We start from the raw sequence: 23,382 nt of genomic DNA, 5'->3' as shown, positions 1-23,382 counted from the left end.
CCTCGGGAGATGCCAGCTGATGGTGAGCACAAGTGCCTTCAAGCAGGAGCTGCCATGAGCATGTCAAAACAAGTCCTGAATCTCAAGTCCCACAGCTGCAGAAGCAGTAGCCCCGATCCAGGGCTGCAGGAGGTTCACCTGGGGCTCCTGGAGAGCTCTGTGACTGCAGTACAATGGCTTGTCTGCTGTCTGGGGGATGTGCCTGTTTCAGCAATGTCCCGAGAAAGAGGAAAGGTCCAGCCTGGTGGAGCAAACTTGAAGGAATGACTTTTGAGAACCTGGTGCATTGCTATGGGCAGCACCAGTGCAGATGTGTGTGTGTGTTTGTGTGTACATGTACATGCTTGTGTCAGTGCACATCAGCAAGTGCGTACCTTGAATAATCCTAATTTTCCCACCAAGAAGTAAAAGACTGTCATATACCATGAGTCAGTTTATGAACTGCAAGTACATGATAACAAAATTGCATAGTCCAAGAATTGGATGGGGCAGAAAAAGGCAGGAATATTATATCCACCCTCTGCCTTCCTGCTGCAGCCTTTTCATCCACAAGCTTCTCTTCTTGTGCTGCACACAGCGCAGATGGGCTTTCCCCAAAAATGAGTGCGCTGCTTCTTTGCCCTCGGAACCGCTGCCACATCTCAATTTGAACACGCCTCAGGGGTTAAAGCAGAGGGGCAGGAGCACAGCCGGGGAGCTGTGCAGGCAGGGGATGCTCTCTGCCGGGACACACGGGGAGCCTGCCTGCCTGCGGGTGCAGCGGGTGCAGCGGTTCGATGGCAGCACCGCGGGCTGAGGCAGGCGTTTGCATGTGTGTGTGAATGCACGTGTGCATCCGTGCCACAGAGTATGGAAATGCCTGCGCTGGAAGAGTGACAGGGGAGCTGGAGCCTGGGGACACGTGTTTGGCTGCGGCCACACCTCTTCTTGCTCCTGGGTACCTGCAGCCTGGAGTGGGGAGCATCGCAGCCGCAGCCCCTGGCAGCGCCTGGCTGTGCGGTTTTAATCAAGGCTCTTCGCTGGAAGCAAGCTTCCTCTTCTTCAGGAAAAAAAATCCTCGCTGACTTAAAAACAGCTGCCGTGGTACAGATCCTATTCTTGGATTTCTTGGAAAAAAGGGAGTGCTTGTAGGGGCTAAAGGGCAGGAGGCGGAGGTGGGGTACTTGTGCTCTGCTGCTGGCTCAGCCGCTGGATTCTCACGTGATGGGAGGGAGGCAAGTCACTTATTTTTTTATATTACATAGGACGAGGGGAGAGATGGGAAGAGAAGAAGAGGACAGTGCTATTAAGCAACCTTTGTGAAGCGATTTAAAATCCACAGTGGAAAAAGCCATAAATGTCAGATCGCATTCATTACCGAGCGGCGGCGGCTGCGGCCGCGGCTCGCAGCGAGTCGCTGTGGCCGGGCCAGCCTCGGCAGGCTGCTCCCCTGCCGCCGGGATCTGTCCCTCCCACTGCCGCCTCCCGAAGTCCTTTTTATTATCCAGCAATCACCTGTGACCCTGAGATATTTTTAATGCCAGCGTTTTTAGTGCTGCTGTTCTGCGGGCGCGGGGCTGTTCAGCCAGGCAGCGTGGCCCTCCCTGCCACCGCCTCCTCCTCCTCTTCTTCCTCCTCCTCCTCCTCCTCCTCCTCCTCCTCCTCCTCCTCCTCCTCCTCCTCCCTTGGGCGCCTGGGCTCCTTCCCCTACGCAGGCAGCCTGCTCCTGCCGCCCACAGCGGAGATCAGACGCAGCGGCAGCTGGGGAAACAATTGGGTGCCAAATTAGAGCGGCTCTTCAAGTAATTGACTGATGGAGCCTCGCTCCTACTGGGAAAAAAAAAAAAAATTAAAAGCCCCGGTTTCGCAGTGTGAGTCATCGAGGCGGCTATGCTCTGAGCTGGTTAATATCAGACCATGGAGGTGGAGGTCAGGGGATGGAGATGTTTTGCTCCGTGCTGCCCAAGGCTGGCCCCCTTCTCCTGGGAAAAGCTCAGGGTGTTTGCCCGGCCGTGCTGGGGCAGAGCTGCGAGATGCTCGAGTGGTGCAACCCAGGCGCACGAAGCTCATCTCCCCTCCGCCCGTGTGCTCAGCCCGCGGCTCCCGGGCTCGGGGTGAGACCCCCGACAGCCGCAGACACCCTCGGCTGCAGACACAGCGACAGCTACGAGAGAGCTCCTGAAGGGATGTTTTAGTCAAGCAGTCAGCAGGGAAAATTTCATCCAGACCTGGGCTAAGCTTGCATCCTCTCTTGCTCCTTGTAGTGGGAGCAGCCGGAGCGTTGTGGGCTCCAGCTGATGTCGTGGGTCCTGCCAGCACCCTGAATGACATCCCTGGCTGGGGAGCAGTGCCGAGCCCTTCCAGGCATGGAGGACAGTAAATCTGACCTTAATTGCTCTTAAAAGACCATGCAGATGAGTATTCCCTCTGCTCTCTCTCCATCATTAACATTTTAACTGCTTTCTCGAAAGAAGTAAGGCTAGAGAAGCCAAGGAGCAGCAAGTTTCACATTATCAGGGCTCCGGGAACTGAGGCTGCAGCAAAACCTCCTGATATCCCAAGAGGCACAAGTTACTGAGATTATCTTTGTAGTTCATGCAGCACTGTGTGGGCAGTCGAAACCAGCAATGACACTCTCACTCATCCTCTTTCCCACAGTTTCAAGGAAAGTGGAAAAAACCTGCACTGATTGCATTTTGGTTGTACTTGCTCTGTATTGGGATAAAGCAGTCAATAGCCATACTGCTTCATAATGTTTCTCTGGGTAGAGGCCTTCATGTGTCTTTGGCCTATTTGAAGTTTTAATACCTTTCTGGTCCCTAGACTTATTTTCTTATCCAGAGATAACTCCATGATTGTCCCAAAACACATAGCTTTTACAAAGGAGGCACGAACTAGGATAGCTATTTTGCTGGGCATGGTAATATGATTTATAGGAAGTTTACAGAGGTCCTGAAGTTTGTTCAAGATATATGTGGTATGGAGAAGAGAAAGATTTCTGCATGTTGCAGGTATTGTCATTATTATAGGTTAACCTGGCATTTATGAAAAATGTAAGCAAGCGAATCTACTTCAGAGAACTGACCAAAACCTTTCTTGACTGTCACAGAGGTAACTCTGAGTGTGGTGACTTGTTTAAGGGGTAAGGATGTCCTTCATTGTGTTGTGCCTTGTCTCCCAGCTCTACTTCCAACAGGGTGAGGAATGCCAGGTTCAAAACCAGCTGGTCTTTCCACACTCCTTGGTATCAGTCTTCTCCTCTGGAGCAGTACCCTGGAGCAAAATACAGAGCACAAATTCTGCATGGGTTTCCCAAACACTCAGGAAGGGTATGCAGCTTTCAGAAGCTGGGCTGCAGACAAACAAGTCTGTGGCTATGGCCACTACACATTTGTGGGCTGCTCCCAGATGTCACCTGCTCTTTGCCTTCCAGGGGCTTTTTCCTCATCCTGCACCATGTCAGGGCAGTGTGCCCTCACCTTGCTGCTCCCAAAGCCCTTTGCAGCTTGAAGTGTTTTGATTTAGGCTTTTTTTTTTTTTTTTTTTTTTGACCTTTCAGAGCAGCCCAGGTAATGTAGGCAGCAAAGCCAAGCAGCTCAGCACACTTCTTTGAATGCCTGTTTCCTCATCGCTGGTGTCTAGCCCTTGTATGTTTTTTATGGAAGGTTGTGTTGCTGGTGCCTTTCCTCAGGTCTGATTGTTTCCTCCAGCTTTGCATACAAGGGGATTAAAAAGAAGCTGGTAATTCCTTGCAGCCAGTGTGGGAACCTGACCAGGAGCCATCAGGAGAGGGAGGTGAGAGGCAGGGATGAGGTGAGGCAGGGATTAATCCTTTGCAGGAGGCAGGGTGCAGGGAGCACGGCTTCCTGGCCCCATTCTTAGCACGGGGAGGGTTTGGGTCATTCCCTGTGAAGTTCCAGTGCCAGCAGAAGAATGTGCATCCTTGACTGTTCAGGAAAAGATGATGGCACTTCTCTGAGACTCCTCCACATTTTCTAGTCTCATGGAGTTGGGTTGTGGGGTGGGGGTGCCCAATTTTGCCTGTATGCCAGCTCCAGCAGATGTCTGCACTCTGTTCCTGTGTGGATAGGAGAGTGGCTGTGTGTGTCTGTGTGAGAGGATGGAGTGCTGGCTCATGCTATTTCCTCCCTTCCCTGGGGGCTTGACTGGGTCCCATTTTTTTTCTCTGCTGCCGCTCTAATAAAAAAAAAGTGGCTCAGCCAATTCTCTTGAACCTGAACGCAAAAGAGAGGAGACAGGGAGTGAAAAATGTGAAATCAAATGGGATTTTTTTCCCAACCAGCCGCAGTCACCAGAGAGTGGGGCTGGGAACACCGTGGCTGTCTCTGGCATCGGGCTGTGGGACAATGGTTCCTCATGCTGGAACCAAGAGCAGGAGTGCTGCTCTCCCCAGCTGAGAGAGCTTGTTACCGCCTTGAGCTTGCTTAAAATACAGCTCTAATTACCTGTTTAAACAATAGCTCTGTCCCTTCCTTGGTCTATGAAGACTGCACACATTTTAATTATCGGGAAGACCTTGGCCATTCACCTTTCTGAGGTATTTAATGCTTCCAGTCAAATGCCTGCCCTGATGTACTCTGTTACTGTGCTACCTCTCGAACTCTCACTGGTGGAAAACTGCAGGATGTCGCTGGTGAAATGACATTCTCTGGCAGATATTTTTCTGCATAATCATGGTATTTGGGTTAATTTTGCTTTGCTGGGCACATTAGTCTTTGGCTCCTAAAAAAGAATATGCAGGCCCTCCTCCTGCATTTCCTTTTCCCCTGTGCACACATGAAAAATCGGGTTTAGATTGTATCTGAATGTGTGAATATTCTAGTAATTTCTAATATTCTAAACCTGTTCTTAGGAGAGGAACACCTGGGTTAGAGTGTATCTAGCACGGGAAGAGCTCTCTTCCCATCATCCAGCCACTCCAGCGTTGTGTTTTCTCCCCATAAAGCCTCCCATTTTGGGTATTTTTCTTTTCCTAGCAAGCAATGGGCTGGGAAATGCTTCCAATCACAGAGCAGCGCAGCAGGAGATCCTGCTGAGTTAAACGCCCGGAGGCAATGGAAGCACTGCCGTCCCTGGGCAGACAAATCCGGCTTTCCCAGGACTCCGCTGCGCAGCCATGGGAGCCTGGCCGGCAGGAGGGACGCTGCAGCTCACAGCATCCTTCCTCAAGGGCCCTTCCCCGCGGATGCTGGGCGAGCAGGAGCTGGGACACCCTGGGACCCAGAGTCTCAGTGGCTGTCCCAGCTGCTGGCTGTCACACAGGGCAAGGGTAGGGCTATTCCCAACGGGCGGCTGTGGGAATCCAGAGCTTCCCTCTGGCTGCCCTGGAAGGTCTGGGACCCTGGCAAGGGGTCAGGAACCCCCCTGGACAGAGCCCCCAGAGACACTGTCTGTGATCTCTGTCAATGGAAAAGAGTTTTCAGTCTTACAGGATGAATTACCAGCTCTGAGTGTTTGCATGGGTGCAAAAGTAAAATTTTAGGATTCTAGATTATGGGTTTGTTATAAATGAAAATTTGTCCAGCCAAATTAATATATATTAAACAAATATTTATTTTGCAATCAAATTCTATCTAGCCAGCCACAAGGAAAGAACAGAGACGAGCCCGGGGTCGGCCCTGGGTGTGCAACAAGGAGTCAGCCTCAGCAGAGGTTTTCCTCTATGCCCACACACCTCCATCCTGGCACAAGCGGTTTTTATAGGGAAAATTCCACCTGAGGCTAAGATTTCAGCAGTCTTTTCTTCTATTCAAAGTCCATAGGTTAATAAGATTTTCTTTTTTGGTGATGAGGGAGAACAATTCAGTGTCCGGAGTTGTTGAATCCCTTGATGAAATTTTACGGGAATTTGGGAATGCTGCATTCACATGGATCTGCCCGAGGATTTCCATGACAGGTCGCTCACACAATCAGCCCCTGGGGTTCCCATATCTCCCCAGACATGGTCCATCTCCTGGCAAGCTGTACCTTCTTACCTGTAAATCAGTTTCAAATATACACCCGATCTCACCTGTGAGGGTGGGAGGAATCCTAATACAAATGTGTATACTCCAACAAATATTCAATATCACATATATCATATTAGAAAGGGCACAAATTATATATACTACACATAACAGGGTTCAAAGGGGACAAGATGGAAGAAATTTGGTGTGCCTTGTCCTTTTTCTCCTTCTTCATGCCCTCCATGTTTCACTGCAGTGTTGGCATTTTTCTATTGGTTCAGGCTGGGGACACACTGTTCAACGTAGGTGACAGATATTGGCACGTTATTGTAAATCCAGCACAGGGAGTTTCTGGTATTTAATGTTTGTAACATCCCACTGAGGGCAGAGCCCCACACGCTGCCCTGCAGGACAGAGCTGCAGCAGGGCAGCAGAACATGTTAGAGATAAACAGAATAAACAACCTTGAAACCAGCACAGACCAATTATGGCTTCTTCTTTGGCAACAGGGCAGAAAGACAGAGACTTTCTACAACCTTGGAATCATCAATACCATGGATTCTGACAGGCAGCAACTTCTGGATGTCCATCAGTGTGCATGGGAAAGCATCCCACTGCCACACTGAGCCCAGGTGATGAACGGCTGGCAAGAGGGCTTTGCTTCAGAGGAATGCCTGAGAAGGGAGCCCGGACGCTCAGAAGACACAAATTTATAGGCAGAGAGAAGGAGGAGGCCAAACACTGCCTGGCCCATAAGTCTCAGCCTCTGAAACCTTGAAACCTGTCTGTGAAACCTTGTCTGTGAAACCTTGTCTGTGAAACCTTGTCTGTGGGGTTTGAGCCAGCCAGCTGGGAGGAACCCAGAGTAAATGCAGCAAGCTGCCCAGAGAGTTTGGAGCTGTAAATATCCACAGCCTGGATTCAAAGAGCTGCCAGAACTTTTCACTAAGTTAGAAAAGTACTGGGGAAGCGTCAGAGGAACACCTGGCTGTTTCTTCCTCCTTCCTCTGCTGTCCTGCCTCTTGGGGTTTTGCCTTCCCTTCAGGAGTTGGTGAAGTGTAATGGAGCCTTTTGGGACTGGAAGATACTGCTCTGATTTAGGGTAATTGCCTGTATGTCATGATTCAGCACATCAGTTGAGCACTCACCCACCTCTGGACATGATTAACTGGACATGATTAACTGTAAAAGACCACAGGGATTTTCCATGGGACTTAGGCATGTGCTTCCCTGCTGTGCAGACCACAGTTCCCCATTACCACTGCCGACTTCACTGGGGTTGCTGGAGAGCAAACAGAAGAATTCAGCTCCTTTGTATCAGATCCCCCTTTGTTTTTATCTGACCGTTGAAATTGCAGAGCTGGAATATTTCAAAATATTTGCTCAGCTGGCTACGAAACGGGAGGGTTTCTTTGGGAGGAATGGCTCATTTATTCTCCAGCCAGATCAAGCACCTCCAGCTAATGATGAAGCATCACGACACATTGAAGTCCTGCTAATGGCAGCGTCCTGAGGAGTGAAGATAAACAGTCCTTGCCGCAGCATGGGGGGACGCCCATCCCTCCCCTCCGCTGATGACAGAGGGATGAGTAAAGGAAAAGGGGAGGGGAAAAAAACGTGCTGCTCTGGATGCCCCAGTTTCCTTGTACCTTTTTTTTTTTTTTAAATTTTATTATTTTATTAATACCTAGTAGCCTTACCAAAGCTAAGCAAAGAATCCCTTTCATCCGCTGCTCTGTTTTCTACCTTTGATGGGCAGCCTTTCATTTCACTTTGAGGTATCCCCGCTCGGAAAGCGCCTTGCTGCCTAGCCAGCACATTTGTTCCTCCCTGGCCGGATGCAGATGTGACCAATTTGCTTCCCCGACACAATGCAAGTAGAAGCAGGGGCGGAGAGGGGAGCGAGGTCTGCGGAGCCCAGTGGCGCAGCAGAAGGCAGCGAGGAGAACGCTGCGCTATTTATTCCCCGGCTTCCACCGGGCTCTTTAGTGTCCCGGCAATGGTAAATCTTAACTTTCATGCTATAGTGCACCGGGATGCAATTTACTTCAAAGACAGCATAAATCCCTGTCTGCCGCTTATTTCACAGGGCTGTTACATAAAAAGGGTTTATGCACTTCAGTCCCGGGAACAGGTTTGCACTTTTTGCCGTGGATCTCTACTGAAAGGCCTGCAGTTGGTCTGAAAATCTCACAAAGGCTACAAAAACGAGACTGTTCCTGCCCTTCTAAGCCGCCCAAGTGCTGTTCTCTGCCTTGGGAGCATTCTCCCTACATCCAGCCCCACTGCTGCAGGGCAGTGACTCTTCCAGCGCCGGGCTGATGGGGAGGATGGGGAGGCATAGGCAGGCTCTGGGATTATTGTTTTTTACCCTTCAGAAAAATGCTGGGGAGGAAAGAAGCAAATTCCTCTCTTTGCTACCACAGCTGTCTTGCCGAAAGAAAACTGAGAAAGCACTTTGGCCAGGAAAATCTGCGTGTGAACTGGGTGCTGCCCTTGCGGAGGCGGGCTGGGGACATGCGTGGGAGTGGGAATTTCTGCCCTGCCTCGGGGCAGAAAGGCATGGCCCTCACCTGCTGTGAGGTTTTGGTCTCGGTGAATCCCATGCCACTTCACACTGACCCCGCGAGCTTTTTGTTCTGTGGTAAACGTCACACATTTAAACAGCAGAGAGCAAAAAGACCTCTTTAGGCACATGAAGAAGGTACATTTTCAGAAGTGACAGAGACCCTGCAGAGCTCAGACCCTGCTGTCGGGAGTGAGGTGGGCAAGTACAGCCCCAAATAACTTTCAGAGGTGGGACTTTGGCTCTGTTTGAATACTGTTTATCCATCTCTGGGTCAGGAGAGTGGCTTCCTCAGCCAGATTCTAGGCTGCCACCGTGCCTAGGAAGACTTGTTTTATGTGCTAGTGAATTAAAATCGAGCTAGAAAACACACAGTTAATCTTCTAAGAACTTAATTTCTTGGCTTAATGTGGGAACCCAGACATTTTCGGAATATTGCTTTTGGAATGAAAGAGGAGAAAAGAAATCCCTTCTGCCCTCTGTAGTTCAAGCATATTAATAATGTCTTAGTTGCAAAGCTGTTTACGCCTCCCTCCCCTCCCCTCCCCTCCTGCCGGGGTGCTGCTGTGTGTCTGCTCTCATCAGAGCGCCGCTATTAGCTGGCCTCATTGTGCAGCAATGCTTCATCGTTAGCTAAAGTTGCTTTATCTTCGTGAGGGAGAAACAAGCCGTCCCTCTCTGAACCACCCATATTTCATGGCCAACTAAGCAATATTGCAAAAACATTGAGATTCCTCCATTTCCTTGATCGCATGTAGCAGATGCTGGTTTGATGCTGGGAAAACTGATTAGCGAGCCCCTTCCTGGCCAGTCTGTCACGGCGCTGACAGCCCCAGCGCAGGCAGCTTGTCCAGCAATAGAAAGACCATTACCAAGTGCATTTTTCATGCGGCGAGAGAGAGCGTTTCTAGCTGCTTCCATGCAATGAAAACAAATTTCCAAAACCCCGCACAGCAAAGTGCCGGGGTGATAATCCGCTCCTGTGCGATATTACCTTCAAATGTGTTATCGCTGGAAGTGTAAAATCCTGGCTCCTCTCCTGCTGGAGCCCCACTGCCATTAATCGAAGGCTTTGCCCGGCCGGGGGCCTGTCTAACTCACAGGGCTGGCTGTGAAACCAAGGGCATTACTGGATGATGCTGTCATGCACAGCCGTGCAGGTCTCTTTTGAGGGAGCGGTGGAGCCATTGTAGCGGGCGAGCTGAAATCTAGTGTGTATAATTCCAAGGAAACCTATTGGCTTGCAGGGGCTAAAAATCAAGATCAAGAGTTCAGGGTTAAATTCAGCTGTCGGGTCTAGATAAGCTTATCTCCAAAAAGTGGCTTAGGAGAGATCTGCTCTGGGCTGAAATGCTTAGCTGGTGACCTGCAGGACTCCTTCCCACCAGGGCTTACCTCCAGATCTGCATGTCTCCTGTGTTTTGGATGCTAGAGCTGTGGCGGGGAGGCAGGGGGTGGATAGCATGTCGGGACAGCTGTGTGCTGGCCCCAGGCCTCCAGCAGATTTATGTGCTTTCTCTTAGCCTGGGTGTCCCAAAGAGAGCAGCGAGTGGCGAGCACTGTGGTTTTGTTATTACACAGAGGCCTGCTCTGGCAAAAAGGGAAAATTAGAAAATCTTTTCCAAGCATTCTTTTCCACTCTCTGGGAAAATCAAAATAAATAGAAAAAAAATCCAAACCAAACAACAAAACAGGCAGGCCTGTAATCAGCTGCAGGAGCGGAACAGCCCTCTTAATTTATTTTAAAGTGTCCTTCAGGACTGTCTGCTTAATAAGCACGCTCCACGGCGCTGCGCTCCCCAAGGGCGGAAAGGTGATGCTGCCTGGGAAATTCGGTTTTGTTTTTTTTTCTCCAGGATTGGATGCCCTCTGCTTCATCCCACCAGACACTGGAGGAGGGAAACATGCACCTAAAGGAAGCAGGATGGCTGGGACAACAGCAACCCTGCCTGTAGCTGCTGTGGGAGTGGCAGCTCTGCGTTTGGGATGCTGAGGAGGGCGGCTGGCACAGGGGTGGCTGCCAGGGCTGCAGAGGACAGTGGTGGCAGTGTGACCCCAGCCCTTTGCTCCAGGGGGCTGTTTAAAGGCTCTGCACATTCTGAGGGTGCAGCATCTGAGCTGCCTGGGTCACACGGATGTTTGATCCTGTCAGAGGTGTCTGCAGCGCATGGATACGACACATTTCTGGGAAGGGCAATAAATGGGAATAAAGGTCAGCTGATCAATCATCTTGCAGTCTAGTGGTGTGGTGGCCTTTGTAGGGAAATGTAAATCAATGGCTTTAACCTGTCCCTGTTTTTAAAACCTGTGCAGAAGTTTCTGGGATACAGTGTAGTGACACCACGGCTCGGTGAGATGCCCACTCACTCAGCCAGCTTGCTACCATGGGAAATTAAGACAGAAGCAATAAAACAAGCCTGGAAGGCTGCCAGCAGTAAGAAGGCAGATAAGGCTCTTGTCAGGTTAGATGTGAGGTGCACGGATACTCCTCTGGGGGTGGTCAGTACCCACTCTTGCCTACCACTGGCCTTCCCTGGCAGACACCTCCCCAAAAAGAGGCCCATGCTGCTCCACATCTCCCAGAGATGTGTTCCAGGCATCCAGTGCCCACCCTCACCATGGGTGCCAGCAGCTCCCTATGTCCCCTGGAACAGCACACTGGAGCTCCAAGAGAACCCCACACCCAACATTTTCTCACAGTGTATGATTTCTGTGCAGAGACACAGACACCCGTGTGCCTGTGAGAAAGTTACATTTTGGCCAAAACACACAGCATCCTGTATTGGCTGAATTGAAATGCAGTGAGTCATTGCCATGGTGCTCTTGCTACCTTAAAATGATCCAGAAATGTTTGATAAACTGAAAATTAGATGTTTCATCTTAACAGAGACGATAATGGTCTGGAAATACAATTTTAAACTTTTAACTTTCCCTATGCTTTGCTTTTCCTTTCCTATTTAAAGACAGACTAAGAAATGTAGGCAAAGATTTTTTATTATTTTGAAAAACTAGTTTTGTAATATCTAAGAATGATAGAAACATTCTCAAAGCTTTAAAAACCCAATGGGCCTTTGCTGCTACTGTCACTGAGAGAAGTCCAGATGCTGCTGCAGGGGGATCCTGAAAACAGAATGTCCTTCAGCTCCCATGTCCAGCCCCAGCCAGATACAAGCCTTCAGCTGAGAAAGTAGAAAGGAGTCCCATGAAATGAAGTATTGCTTTCTCTCCAAACCCTGTAGTTTTTCAAATATTGCTGTAGGGAAGCCTGATGGAGATAATTCCTAAGCTAGTCACTGACTGAAGGAAGGACTTTCTTGAAGAGAGTTTTACATTGAAATTTTCCTTGCATTTTAAGGGCCAACATTTTTTATGATGGTGACAGTGTATTTTCTTTGATTTTTTTTTTTCCCCTGGAAGTGAAAAGATATGTGCAATCAGAGAAATCTGAGACATGGGGCCTGAGGAACAGAATGCCAGCCCATATCACAAAGCTTGTGTTAGAACTGTAGGATCTGGGGTCTCTGTCACAAGGCAAATCTGCTACCCTGAGTTCATGTCCCATTCTCCTGAGGGGTGCTGGTCTGCAAAGGTCTGGTGAGGCACCCGAGCAGTAGTAGTCTCTTCCTCCCAAAAATAAACGGGAAGCAGGGAGCTTAACTCCAGTAGGACCTGGTTAATCTGTGCTTAGATTATCTCAATTGTGCCCAGGATTAGGAAATGCTTTAGCAGGGATTAATTTTACCCGGTGGACAGCAGCCTGCCTGACTTCTAAATCCCATCCCTTGACTCCCAGGACTCGACTTCCAAATCAGATGGGTCTGAGCATCCCTGTGGCCGGGCTGTGCCTGTCTGTGGGGTTGTAGTGGGGAGCCCACGTGTGATTTCAGGTCTTTTGCACAGCAAACTCTGCATTTGGTCGTCCTATCTTCCTTCTTTCCCCTCCTTCTACACTAACCAGGAATCGGGCAGAAGGCTCTGAGCACTGTGCAAGCGTTAGGCAGGACAAGACAGGGCTGTGTTAATTACCCTGATTTTCTGAAGAGATGCCGCAGTGGAAGATGAAAGAGAAAACAGCTGACGTGAGAGCATTTCTTTCTGCCAAGTGATGCTTTGAGAAGGTCTCCAGTGATATTTCTGAGGTAATGTAACTGAGCTGGGTGCCCTGAACCTCAGACAACCTCCTGGGGAGGTAAGTCCATCCAGGCTCTGCCCTCTGGAAAGGAAAATAACTCAGGGCACAGCTGCAATGGAGATCCCCCACTTCGGGGAAAACAAGGAAAAACCCTCACCTAAAAAAAAAAAAAAGTAATAATTTTAAAAGTGTGTTTTTAGCTTGTTTCAAGAGAAATAAAACATTTTTTTTGCACATTCTGGCAATTAAAAAAGCCCCAAAACCCCAAGAGGACGTTGCTAGTAATAAACAATGCAAAAAACCTCACTAATTTCTGGTTTGCAAAATTGGCGGAATTTAGAGCAGCTGAATTTGCGAAGCAAAGTAGAGGTTTGCAAGTACGAAACACTCATGTGGCTGGCATCCAGCAGCTCCCCTGCCGGGGAGGAAAAGCCTCTAACACAGATTATCCAGCAGTTTATGCAGCTCAGCTTCAGCGGGGAGACCTTTACGACAGCAAACCTCCCCACAGCTCTGGTTATGAAAGCCCAGAGCTCATCCCTGCGGAGCCTCCCCGCAGCATCACCTCCTGCAGAGCCTCCCTCCTGCCCAGCCTCCCCCTTCCCAAACTCGGACGGTGCCCAAAAGCACCGCTGAGCCATAATTGGTGCCTGAGGTGAGAATTACAGAGGCCCTTGAGAGGAAGGCAAAAAGAAAAACAGAGTCCCTGCCCCAAACAAATCAGCAAAGCAGCAGCAACAGCGAATAAGCCCTGCGTGATTTAAAGACTTGAAAGAGGCAATAAATAAAGTCAATTAGCCCACAGACTTTGCCCTGGCTTATATGGAGCCAGCCTGGTAGGAAGAAGGGCAAACCCAAAACCTAATAGCCACAAAAGCATCTCTTCTTCCTACTCTAAAAAAACCCACTAAAATCAAAAAATGTCAAAATGAGCAGGGGTGGTGGAGGTGATGCGAAGAAGAAAAGGGGAGCAAAAGGGTGGGTCCTGCTGGGGAACAGGCTGTGGGTGAGGAAGGAGCCCCACTGCCAACTATCAACCTCCCCTCCTGGTCAGAAAGAGTCCCTCACCCGGGGTAGTGGCTTTGCCAGCACCCCGCTCCAAGCACCCACGCTCTGGGTGTGAAGGTAACACCAAAGATGCTTCCAAGGGATGGGGGAGCTGCTTTGTTAGCACCCCTCCCTGGCCCTGCTCAGGGTCCAGCAGGCAGGTCACAGCTGCCTGAAGGGGATGTGGCAGGGAAGGAGTCGGTCCATTGGAGTTTTTAAGGCCAAGGTTAGGAAAGAATTAACACAGCCTTTCCCAGACCTCAAATTCTTTTAATCAGGATTTACAGTTGTGAATTCACTGGAGGCCATTTACTGTCCTTCCTCCGTCTTGCAACCCTCATATCCTTTACAAGAATGCTCCTTTGGTACCCCATAGGTACCTTTGCACATCCAACCCTTAATAGAAATTACCTAAAAACCACAGAGCTTTGGGACCCAGATTCTCAATACGCTTCTGTGCTAAACATGCCACAGTGTCTCTTAACTCCTGACAACCATTATCCAGCTGCTGAATGAGCCTTATTATGAGCAATTTTTGTAAATCATATTGAAAGCATAAAGTCAGAATGAAGACAAAAATAAAGGATCTCGGGTCATGAACTGCAGCAACACCTGGCAGGTTGGTTTAAAAAAAAGAGAGAAAAGCTAGGAAAATTGTTGACACAAGATCCTGGCGTGATACTTTACAGACAACAGCATGTATGTCACACCTAAAGCCAGGGCAGGGCTCACCCAGCCCTCCCAGGATGCTGACATAGATAGCATCCTGCACCTTTCCAGAACCTCTCAGCTTAGCTCGGAACGTGCCAAAGCCCGAAAGATTTTGAGACACGCCACAAACTGGAGGGGTTTTTATCGACCAAAAGAATTTCTAGTCCAAGGAAGGCTGGGGCAGACTGGCTCCGTATCAGCAGCATATTAATTGGAAACTCTCCCCCTCTGCCTGTGGTGCTTGGCGAGTCCCCGCAGCTCTGCTGTTGCAAGGCGAGCAAGGTGCCGAGCAGGGCAGCAGATGAACGATGTGTGTTGTGGCCCTGGCTGGTGCTGTGTCACTGCTGTGTCACTGGATTTAGAGCCATGCGCGGGCCATTGTGCTGCTCCGAGCCGTGGATTTTGGGCATCGCTGATTAAGACCCCTCCGGCGGTGGCCTTAGCGAGCCGGGCACAGTCACAGTCACTGCGGAGAGCAGGACGGGAGGGTGGCGAGCACTGTGTCCGGCATCCAGACGGTGTCCTCTGGCTTTGTTGGAAACCAAAGAATCTCTGCGTGTGTGTGTGTGTGTGGGGCGGCAGAGCGGTCCCTGGGGCCAGCCGGTCTGACATTCCCTGGCCGGGCAATGTGGCAAGGAAGGGCAGCCCGGCGAGAGCAGGACGGTGTTGGAGTGGCAGCGGGACCACTGGATTGTCAGGCGACATCAAAGCCGGTGCCTCGGAAAATACAAAAAAGCAGCCAGGGCGGCGGGGGAGCCGTGCAGGTGTGACAAATTAAAGATTAGCGCTGCGCGCACGGGATGCTCCGCGGGCTGCGCTGCCGCGGGGCGTTTGTCTCGCTGCCGTCACGGCGTGTGGCACATCCTGACACGTCCGCTGGAGCTGCCCTTGCCACGACACACGGCCGGCTGTCGCCCCGCCGTCCCCAAGTGTCCCTTCGCCAGCCCCCATCCAGCTACACCCGCTCATGAGCAGTTCGCGACTCGCAGCCCCGTCTTTGCCCGAAATCCTGCAATTACCCGGCGCGCTGGCTCGCGTCCCCGCAGCGAAACAAAGGCGAGGAACAGCCAGCCCAGCTGCTGCCAGCCCCAGCCATCCCCGGCGGGCGGCTCGGGATGAGGGCACAGGTAGGCTTCAGATTTCCGGCCAAAATTAAAGCAGGAAGGGAAGGGATTACCCGTGAGCTCTAAAATAAGAGGAGGTTTTGTTTTATTTAATGTGAGGCCATTTTGGCCGATGTAAAATATCTGTCAAAATGGAGACAGAAAACAGTTCTGCTTGGAAACGTTGGGGCCAAATTGGCTCTGAGACTTGCATCGTCCTGAGCCAATTAAAATGTCATAATAATGTAATCTCAAAAAAAAAAAAAAAAAAAAGACTCGTTGTCTGCTAGTTAGGAGACATACTCAAGAAAAGGAATCATTCCCCAGCTAGAAGTGTTTATCCAAGCGGCCCTCTATGAGAAAATCAGTGGGTGAAAAGGGAGAGGGAATACCCCCAAAAGCAGCAGTAGCCTGGATGCAAGTCTGTACTCAGCTCTGTGTTCATGTTGCTCATGCTGGTGTCCCTGGAGCTCTCCAGGAGTTCAGGGGGTCTTTGCAGGTCTGGGAAGGTCCTGCCTGCACTGCAGGTCTTGTGCTTTGGGGTGGCTTCATTGCAAATGACAGTTTTAGCCTCTGTTGAATTTCCCAGCCTTGATGAGTCTTTGGGAGACACGTGTCCCCCAGGTATATCAGCAGTAATGGAAAGTGCCACTGTCACTACAGGCACTAACTCATCATTTTGATGACCCATCGATCCCTAGAAGAGTTGAGTGGAGGGTAAAATAAATGTGGTTTGCTGGGACAGGAAGAGAGGAGGAAAATACTGAAGATGTTTTGCTGGCTACTGAAGTGAATGGAAAACTGGCCACTGGCTGTAGTGGACATAGGGCTGGACTATGCCCATGTTCACCAGAAGTCAAGAGACATGCTGAAAGCCAACTCCCCAGCAGCCATCCTGGGCTAGAGGGAATCCCACCCGTGTCCCTCTGGAGCTGCCCAGGGGTGCCAAGGCCTGTGCTGGGTATTGCCTTGCTCTTTGGACCTGCCTGGTGGGAGACGGGGACTCCCACACGCTCCCCAAACTGCAGGTGGCTTCCAGGGCCAGTGGAGAAGACCAAGGGCCAGCAGAGCTGTGCAGTGGGTGCTGGGGAGCAGGAATTTCCTGGAGGTAGCCGATTCCAGCCAATGCCGCAGGCTGCAGCCAGCCCTGAGCCCCGGAGGCCATCCCCTCTCCTGGGCTGCCACATCCAAGTGCTGAGCTGGAGCTCATTAGTCCTGCTGTGCGGGAAGTTAATTAGCTCGGGGAAAACGCCGTGCTAATTTGCCTAACCGGCTTTGGGGACCAAGGTTAACCCCGCCAGGCAGGCTCGGATGCTCTGCCCCTGGCTGCGGCTCTGCCTCCCGCAGCCCCTGGGCTCCGGCGTGGCTTTGAACGTGTCAGCCCTGCTCTTTGGAGGCCGTGTGAGCTCAGGTCTCCTGGCAGGGGGGACTGTCATCCCTGGAGGCAGTCGGGCAGCGCTGTGTCACCAGCCGGTCCTGCTCAGCAGGCGCATGGAGCAGCCTCAGCTCTCTGATGTGGGCACAGCAGGGTGAGAGCCTCTGTGCCAAGCAGAGGTGCAATGGCCATGCCTTCCTGCGGCTGCCACAGGGCTCAGAGCAGGATTTACAGCCTGTGTGGCCATGCCTTCACTCCAGAGCAGGATTTACAGCCTGTGTGGCCGTGCCTTCACACCCTCTTCCCCATCCAGCTGCCCCCTGCTTCCACAGTACGCTGTGGTTGTCAGGCCAGGGCTCTGACAGGGCTCCCTCTTTTCCTTTCTTTATCAGTCCCTCTTGTCTTGCAGGAGTGCAGAACTTGGACAGGGCGATGTGAACAGCGTGTGGAGCAGATGGAAGCAGGTCCCAGGCTGTGGCCAGGTGGAGGGAGCACTCAGCAGGCAGAGGCTGGGCATGGCAAGCTGAGAAGAGGCTCCTGGCTCTGCGAAATGCTGCTCCCTCTCCACCTAATGCTAAAGCAATTGGTGTCAATGGCTCTTGAATGACTGTTTTTGGCGTGCAGGCAGGAGGCTGCCCCCTGCTCCCCACCACACGGGAAGCCAAGCTTGGTTCAGCACGATTTGCAGCAAGGGAGAGAAAGGAAGAGAAACATGTACAGCAGAGAGGCAGGGAGAGAAAAACAGGAACAGGGTAATCTTCAATGCAAGCTTACAAGCTGGGCTAAATATAGAAGGTGAACTGTTCCCCAGTAATTAGCCAGGAGATGGTTTTATTTGCAGCAGTGCGATTTCAGCAGCAGTGCTTTTGGCAGGAGGAGATGGGAATGTCTCAGCAGCTCTAACCTTGCAGAACAGGAGGAGATTTGCCTCCCCTTGCCAAGGGACAATCCCCACAGAGGGCAGGCGAGCGTGGGCTCAGGCATGAGTGCATTCACATCTCCCTCTGTCTCCCTGGAGAGAGGCAGCAAGAGAACAGTGGAAAAGAGGCATACCCTCCACAGTGGCCTGCTGCCTGTCTGGGATTAGATACTCCTCAACTTTTGCACTGGAAGAAATGGTGAAGTCCTTTTACAGAGGGAGGAGACAGCAGCATCCTGGCATCATAAGGGATTGGTCCCTAAAAGTGTTTGAGCAAGGACAAGCCATGCGTGATGTCTCAGTGGGGAATGGCATAGGGACCCAAGCTTGGAATACAGCAAGGACTGAGCCTGAGGCCCTTGATATGCCTGCCCATGCACTCTGCAAGTCGTGGCATCCAGGGGAGGGGCCGAGGGTTGTGCCCACCCCAAACCAGCACACGAAGGCAGGTGATGGATGGTGAGCAGTGGGTGTCAGGCTGGACCTTCCCAGCCAGCCATGGTGGACACGGAGGGTTAATGCCAAGGCTACCTTCCCTTTTGGTCTTGTGGCAGCAAGGCCAGGGCGCTGTCCTCCCCTCCAGCCTGGTGCAAGGGCTCCTCACGGGGCAGTCACATCTCTGGCTCCTTGTAGGAGTTGTGCCGCTGAGGGCTTGGGGTAGGACAAGTGGCAGAGCTGTCCCAACCTGGCTCTCAGGTGGTTCTTGGGTGCTAGAAGAAGGGAGTATCTTTCCCTGGCTTTGCTGGAGAAGCCTAACAAAACCAAGGAATAATCTTAAAATTCAGGCAAAACTCAGCATTTACATCCTGCTGCTGCTTACAGTGGGAGTGGGACTGGGATGGGATCAGCATGGATCCAGGTAATTTATTGCATTTTATGGGTTCTGACAATGCAGGATGACAGCAGGAAAAGAAAATGTAGCAAAACAGAAAACAAAAATGCAAAGACTCACCTCAGCACCATCCTGGCCTTCTACTGGTCCAGCACTGCATAAACCAGACCCACCCACACCCTAGAAGGAAGACAGAGGGACTGGAGGGGCATTTTGACTGAGGAGGTGCAGACTGCCTAAGGTGGCATGTGCTGCAATCTGGCAGCACAGCCCCATGCCATGGAAACCAATGGCCCTTGGGCAAGGGATGGCCACCACCGCCCCACGTTCCACAAGTGTGTGGGGTACTGTCACCTGTGTCCTAGAGGGGAGCAGTGTCACAGGATTGTTGCTTCCCAGACACAGGAGGTCTGTTATCACCCTCGATAAAAGCTGGTTTTGGCAGAGCAAAAGCCCAATGGTGAGAGGACAATGTACCATTTGACCTACAGCCAGCAGCTCTCCCTGGGCTGGGAATCAATCCATCGCTGAATGAAAGAAAATGGGCTTTACATCCCATTTCAGGCAACACCCAGCCCCTGCTGTCCTCCTGTTGATTTTGTAGCTCTGCAGTCATGTTTAACTTCCCATCTTTCTGCCTCCCTTATTGCTGCCTGTGAGGCCTGTGCAAACAGCAGGGGAAGCGGGCTAATTGCCTCTGGAGGAGGAATGGTGACAACAGGGACGCTGGAAGAGCCATCACAGCCAGCATTGGCAAACGGAGAGCACAGGGAAAAGCACCCCCCTCTCCCCTGGATGCTCCTCTGAAGGATCACTCGTGCCAGTAGGAAGCTGTGCTGCTCCGGAGTGCCGGCCACTGCTGACTTTGAGTGTCCTCTCTACTGGGACACGATTAGCTGCAAAATTTACAAGCTGGGAGGTCTCCCCAGGAGCCAGTTCAAAGCCAGAGGTTCCTCTGGCTCACTCCTGCATGGCAGAGCAGCTGTTGATGTTGGATAAAAATTGAGGAGCGGGATGGGAGCAGCCAGGGTGTGCACCTGTGCTGGGTGGTGGGGATGGACCTGCAGCTGTGGTGGGGGGATGCCTTGGATTTATTTTGGGGGTGGCTGCAGAGCCTCTAAATGGGGTCCATGCTGCCTTTGGGGCAGGAGGGGAGTTTGCTGTGAGGTCTGAGTTCAGGAGGTTATGTAGAGCTTTGCTGGCCTGCTGTGCCCCCAACAGAGGATGGCCACAGGTTCACTTTCTGCTCCAGCCTCTATGGAAACTGTGTGCTGGCAGATATGCTCTCACCCCCAGGCAGGGCAGAGACGTGCAAGAGATTTGTCTATTTTTTACATACATACATACATATATATATGAGCAAAGTGTGGCCAGGTGTGCACTCACCTGGGATGTGGATATGTGATGTACCCCACTTGAGACATGAAGAAAGGGCCTGAGCTGTTTCCTTTTTGCCTGTTTTTTCTCCTCTTTCCTCAGTGTGTCCTTTGCCCCTGCTCCAGCAGCCTTGCACATGCTCCCAGCAGCCAGGGGTGACACCTCTGTTCCCCTGCTCATCCCTCCCTCTCCTCAGGGATCCTCCTGCAGACAGAAATCCTCCCAGGAGGGAAGTGGCAGCAGTAGGTTTGCACAGTGATGCATGAATGCAATCATCCCAGCCTTCCCAGGAGCACAGGGAGCGTGTGGGGAGGGGGCGCAGCCTCCCTGGAGAGATCATACCTGAGACGCATTAGAAATGGCTGTGGGGAATTTTTAAACTAGCAATCAAGAGATAGCTTGGAAATGAAAATCAGTGATGGGCAAAGAGGCCAGGGGGAGGCAGGGGCTGCCCTGCCCCAGAGCTGGACAAATCTGGGTGAATCACTGTCCTCTTAGTGAGGGACAAGACCTGTGCTGGAGTGAAGGGGGAAGCTTGGCTGGGAGTTCCAATGGCTCTGAGATTTCTCAGCTACAAAGGACTGGTCTCCTCTGACCTGCTGGATGACAAAGCACTTGCAATTGCCAAAAAACCCCCAGACAATGAGAGAGAGGACTAGGAGGGGGACAGAGGTCAACAAATGCAGCATGTCCCATCTTGGTGCAAACTCTATTCTATGCAGTGGGTGCTCAGCTCTGGGTTTCTGGGAATTAGACACAGGTTCCAAACTCTGTCTCCCAGACTGAAGATTGCCTGTTCTTCCCAAATGCACACAGGGAGGGGTGTGAAGGTCATGTAAACTGGGTCTGCTGACCCAGAGTTCTCTTGCTAGGAAAAGCAAAGCAAGGGAGAAAAAGCCGATTATAATGCTGCCAAATTATCAGAGCTTTACATAACAGGTATGGGAAACACCTGCAATCCCAATCCATAGAGTGCAGCATTTTAGGAGTGGTAATTACAAACAGCTCTGCAGGGTGCACAGCCCTCCCCTGCCTACACTCCCCTCTACTCTCATCCATGGCCTTTCCCTTCCCCCAGCTGTGGGCAGCTCTGATGCAGTACCTTGCACTGCTCCACACCAGGAGGATCCTACCTTTAGTGGCTTTTCCTGATCCACATTTTGGAAGAGAGTCAAGTCCTGGAGCTGAATCTGCTCCTGGCATGGCTCTAGCCGTGTGGCTAAGGGCGATGCCAGCAGTGAATCTGGCTGGGAACGTCTGCAGTTTCTTCAATAAAAGGGAAATGAAAAGAAGCCCCAGCCCGACAGGGCGCAGTGGAGCTGTGCCCCCTGGCAGTGCCAGCTGCACGCTGCCTGGAGCAGGCCAGCCAGCACGGTGCACAGATGGCTGCTGCCCATCTTAGCACGTTGCTCTTTCGAGGAGGGACTCACGCTTTTCCTTCACTCACCTCTGCATTTCAAATATCAATTCTCCATCCACTTGTGTGTTTTCAGCTAGCAGCTTGCTAGCAAAGCTTGGGCTGAGCCAGAGATATCTCTCTCCCCAAGGCCAGGGCTACCATATGGCACACTTCCAGCCTGGAGACCAAACAGCTTGCTCAGGCACATGCTGGGGCATGGGTGTCAGGGAAGGAACTGCATCTCTGGAAGAACCCTCCCCAGCTCTGCTGTCAGAGGGTTATGACTTTATGCTTCCTTCTCACACTCCACTGAAAATACAGTGCTGCAGCCCGTGGCTCCCCACACTGGGCTCTCCTGAAGCCATGGCTGTGGAGCTCCCTTCTGCTGGACTTGGCCTGCCCCTTGCTGGGGCCAGGCTCCAGCCTCAGGTTTGAACTGAGCTGTCTCCCAGCCCAGGTTTGGGAAGGTGTACAGAAAGAGGAGAGATTCCTCCTTTGCTCCTCCTGCCCCTGGGGACACCCCTGCCAGGGCACTCCATGCCTTTTGCAGTGACACAGAAATGCTTTCCAGTGTCCATCAGCAAGAGATGGGAGCCTGGCACCCATGTTGCAAAGCCAGAGCTGCTTGGAGCTCTGGGCAGCTGCAGAAGACTGCAGCAGCCCTATTTCCCTTCCCTCCTGCTTGCTCCTGCACTCATGGACACGCTGTGGGGCAGAAGCAATGACCCCAGAGCAGCGTGGCAGGGGGTGAGGGCACAGCAGGCACAGGAGCTGCAGAGAAATGGGACTAGCATGGAGAAGGGAGGAAGGGAGAGAAGTGATCCTTGTGGTGGGCTTCAGGACTTTGCTTGACACATGTTGGTAAGAAACTAAAGGAAAAGAGTGGCACCTGCAAAAGGTGAGTGAAAGTCTGGTGTGAGGGATGAGGACTTGCTCAGCGACGTTGTGGGGGTTCAGAACCTTTGGCTGGTGGAACCCCCAGCTGTATTTGGGTGCCATATGGGGTGTTAAGTGCAGTGGCACAGTAGCAGGAGGCTAATTCTCATTCTTCCACCAGTCCTGGGAACGTGAAGCCTGGGCCTGACATGGGGGCTGCCTGCCTCATGCATCATTCAGATGACAACAGAGTTATTTTTTCCCTGACAGGACCCAGAAACCAGGTCAGTCTGCATGTAAATCTGTAACAAATCTGGCTGGGATTAGGCGGGCCATGGAGAGGTGGCAACAAGCAGCATTCATCAGCTGTGCCTGCAGTGAAGGCTCTGCACCACTCACAGGGGAGGGAGCAGAGGCACATTCTTTCTGGAGCAGGGGGGTTGCTATGCCAGGAGCTGCCATCCTGGCTTGGAGGATTTGGGCCATGATGGCCTCAGCAGAAACAAACACTGCATTCCAGGGAGGCCAATCCTTGAGAGCAATTAAATAATAATAACATGAAAGTAATAAGCAGATCAATCAATCCCTCCAGCTGAAGGACCCTGGTGGGAGGACTGGGCTTTTCCCAGCGCAAACTAGGACCAGATCTTCTCCAATAAATACAAATAATACCAGTAACAAACCTCAGATCTTGGGCCAACCTTTGGCTAGTGACACCTGTGCAGGATGTGGGATGGACGTGGGCTGGGTGGACACGGCTGTAACTTTGCCTGTACAGCAAACACTATCCTGGGCTGAGGGGAGAAAGAAGCAGCATGGCTGCAGCAGGCAGGGGCTTGTGATCTGTTTCCTACTCCTCCTTCCTTCTTGAAGAGGTGAGCACAGGCACATGGGATGATTACAAACCAAATCACATCTCTCCAACAGTGTGCCTCCCCGCTCCAAACTAACCAACTGAACCTTTAAGGGTTAAAGAATAGCAGCACTTGTCTCCATGGGCATCGCAAGACCTATTGAAAAATTCCGACCCCTTTGGCTCAGTTGCTGAGGGAATTTTTCAGCTGGAAATGCCAGGGCTCTGGGAACTGTTAAACCCCACA

General features: G+C 51.5%; 1 long non-coding RNA gene across 1 annotated transcript in view; it reads left to right on the top strand.

The window, feature by feature from the left end:
• The first annotated feature begins 253 nt into the window (after nt 1-253).
• LOC146768823 (uncharacterized) overlaps nt 254-23,382 on the top strand; it is a 40,031-nt gene continuing 16,902 nt past the window's right edge. Inside the window, exons 1-2 of the long non-coding RNA XR_014956906.1 lie at nt 254-1,083; nt 6,455-22,566. This is a non-coding gene — a long non-coding RNA (uncharacterized LOC146768823). The remainder of the gene's footprint in view (nt 1,084-6,454; nt 22,567-23,382) is intronic.

Source organism: Lonchura striata, chromosome 1 (genome assembly GCF_050655825.1).
Source record: "Lonchura striata isolate lonStrDom1 chromosome 1, ASM5065582v1, whole genome shotgun sequence".
NCBI classification, from domain to species: domain Eukaryota; kingdom Metazoa; phylum Chordata; class Aves; order Passeriformes; family Estrildidae; genus Lonchura; species Lonchura striata.
The sequence above is the reverse complement of the archived record's forward strand: the minus strand, read 5'-3'. Positions and strand labels throughout refer to the sequence as shown.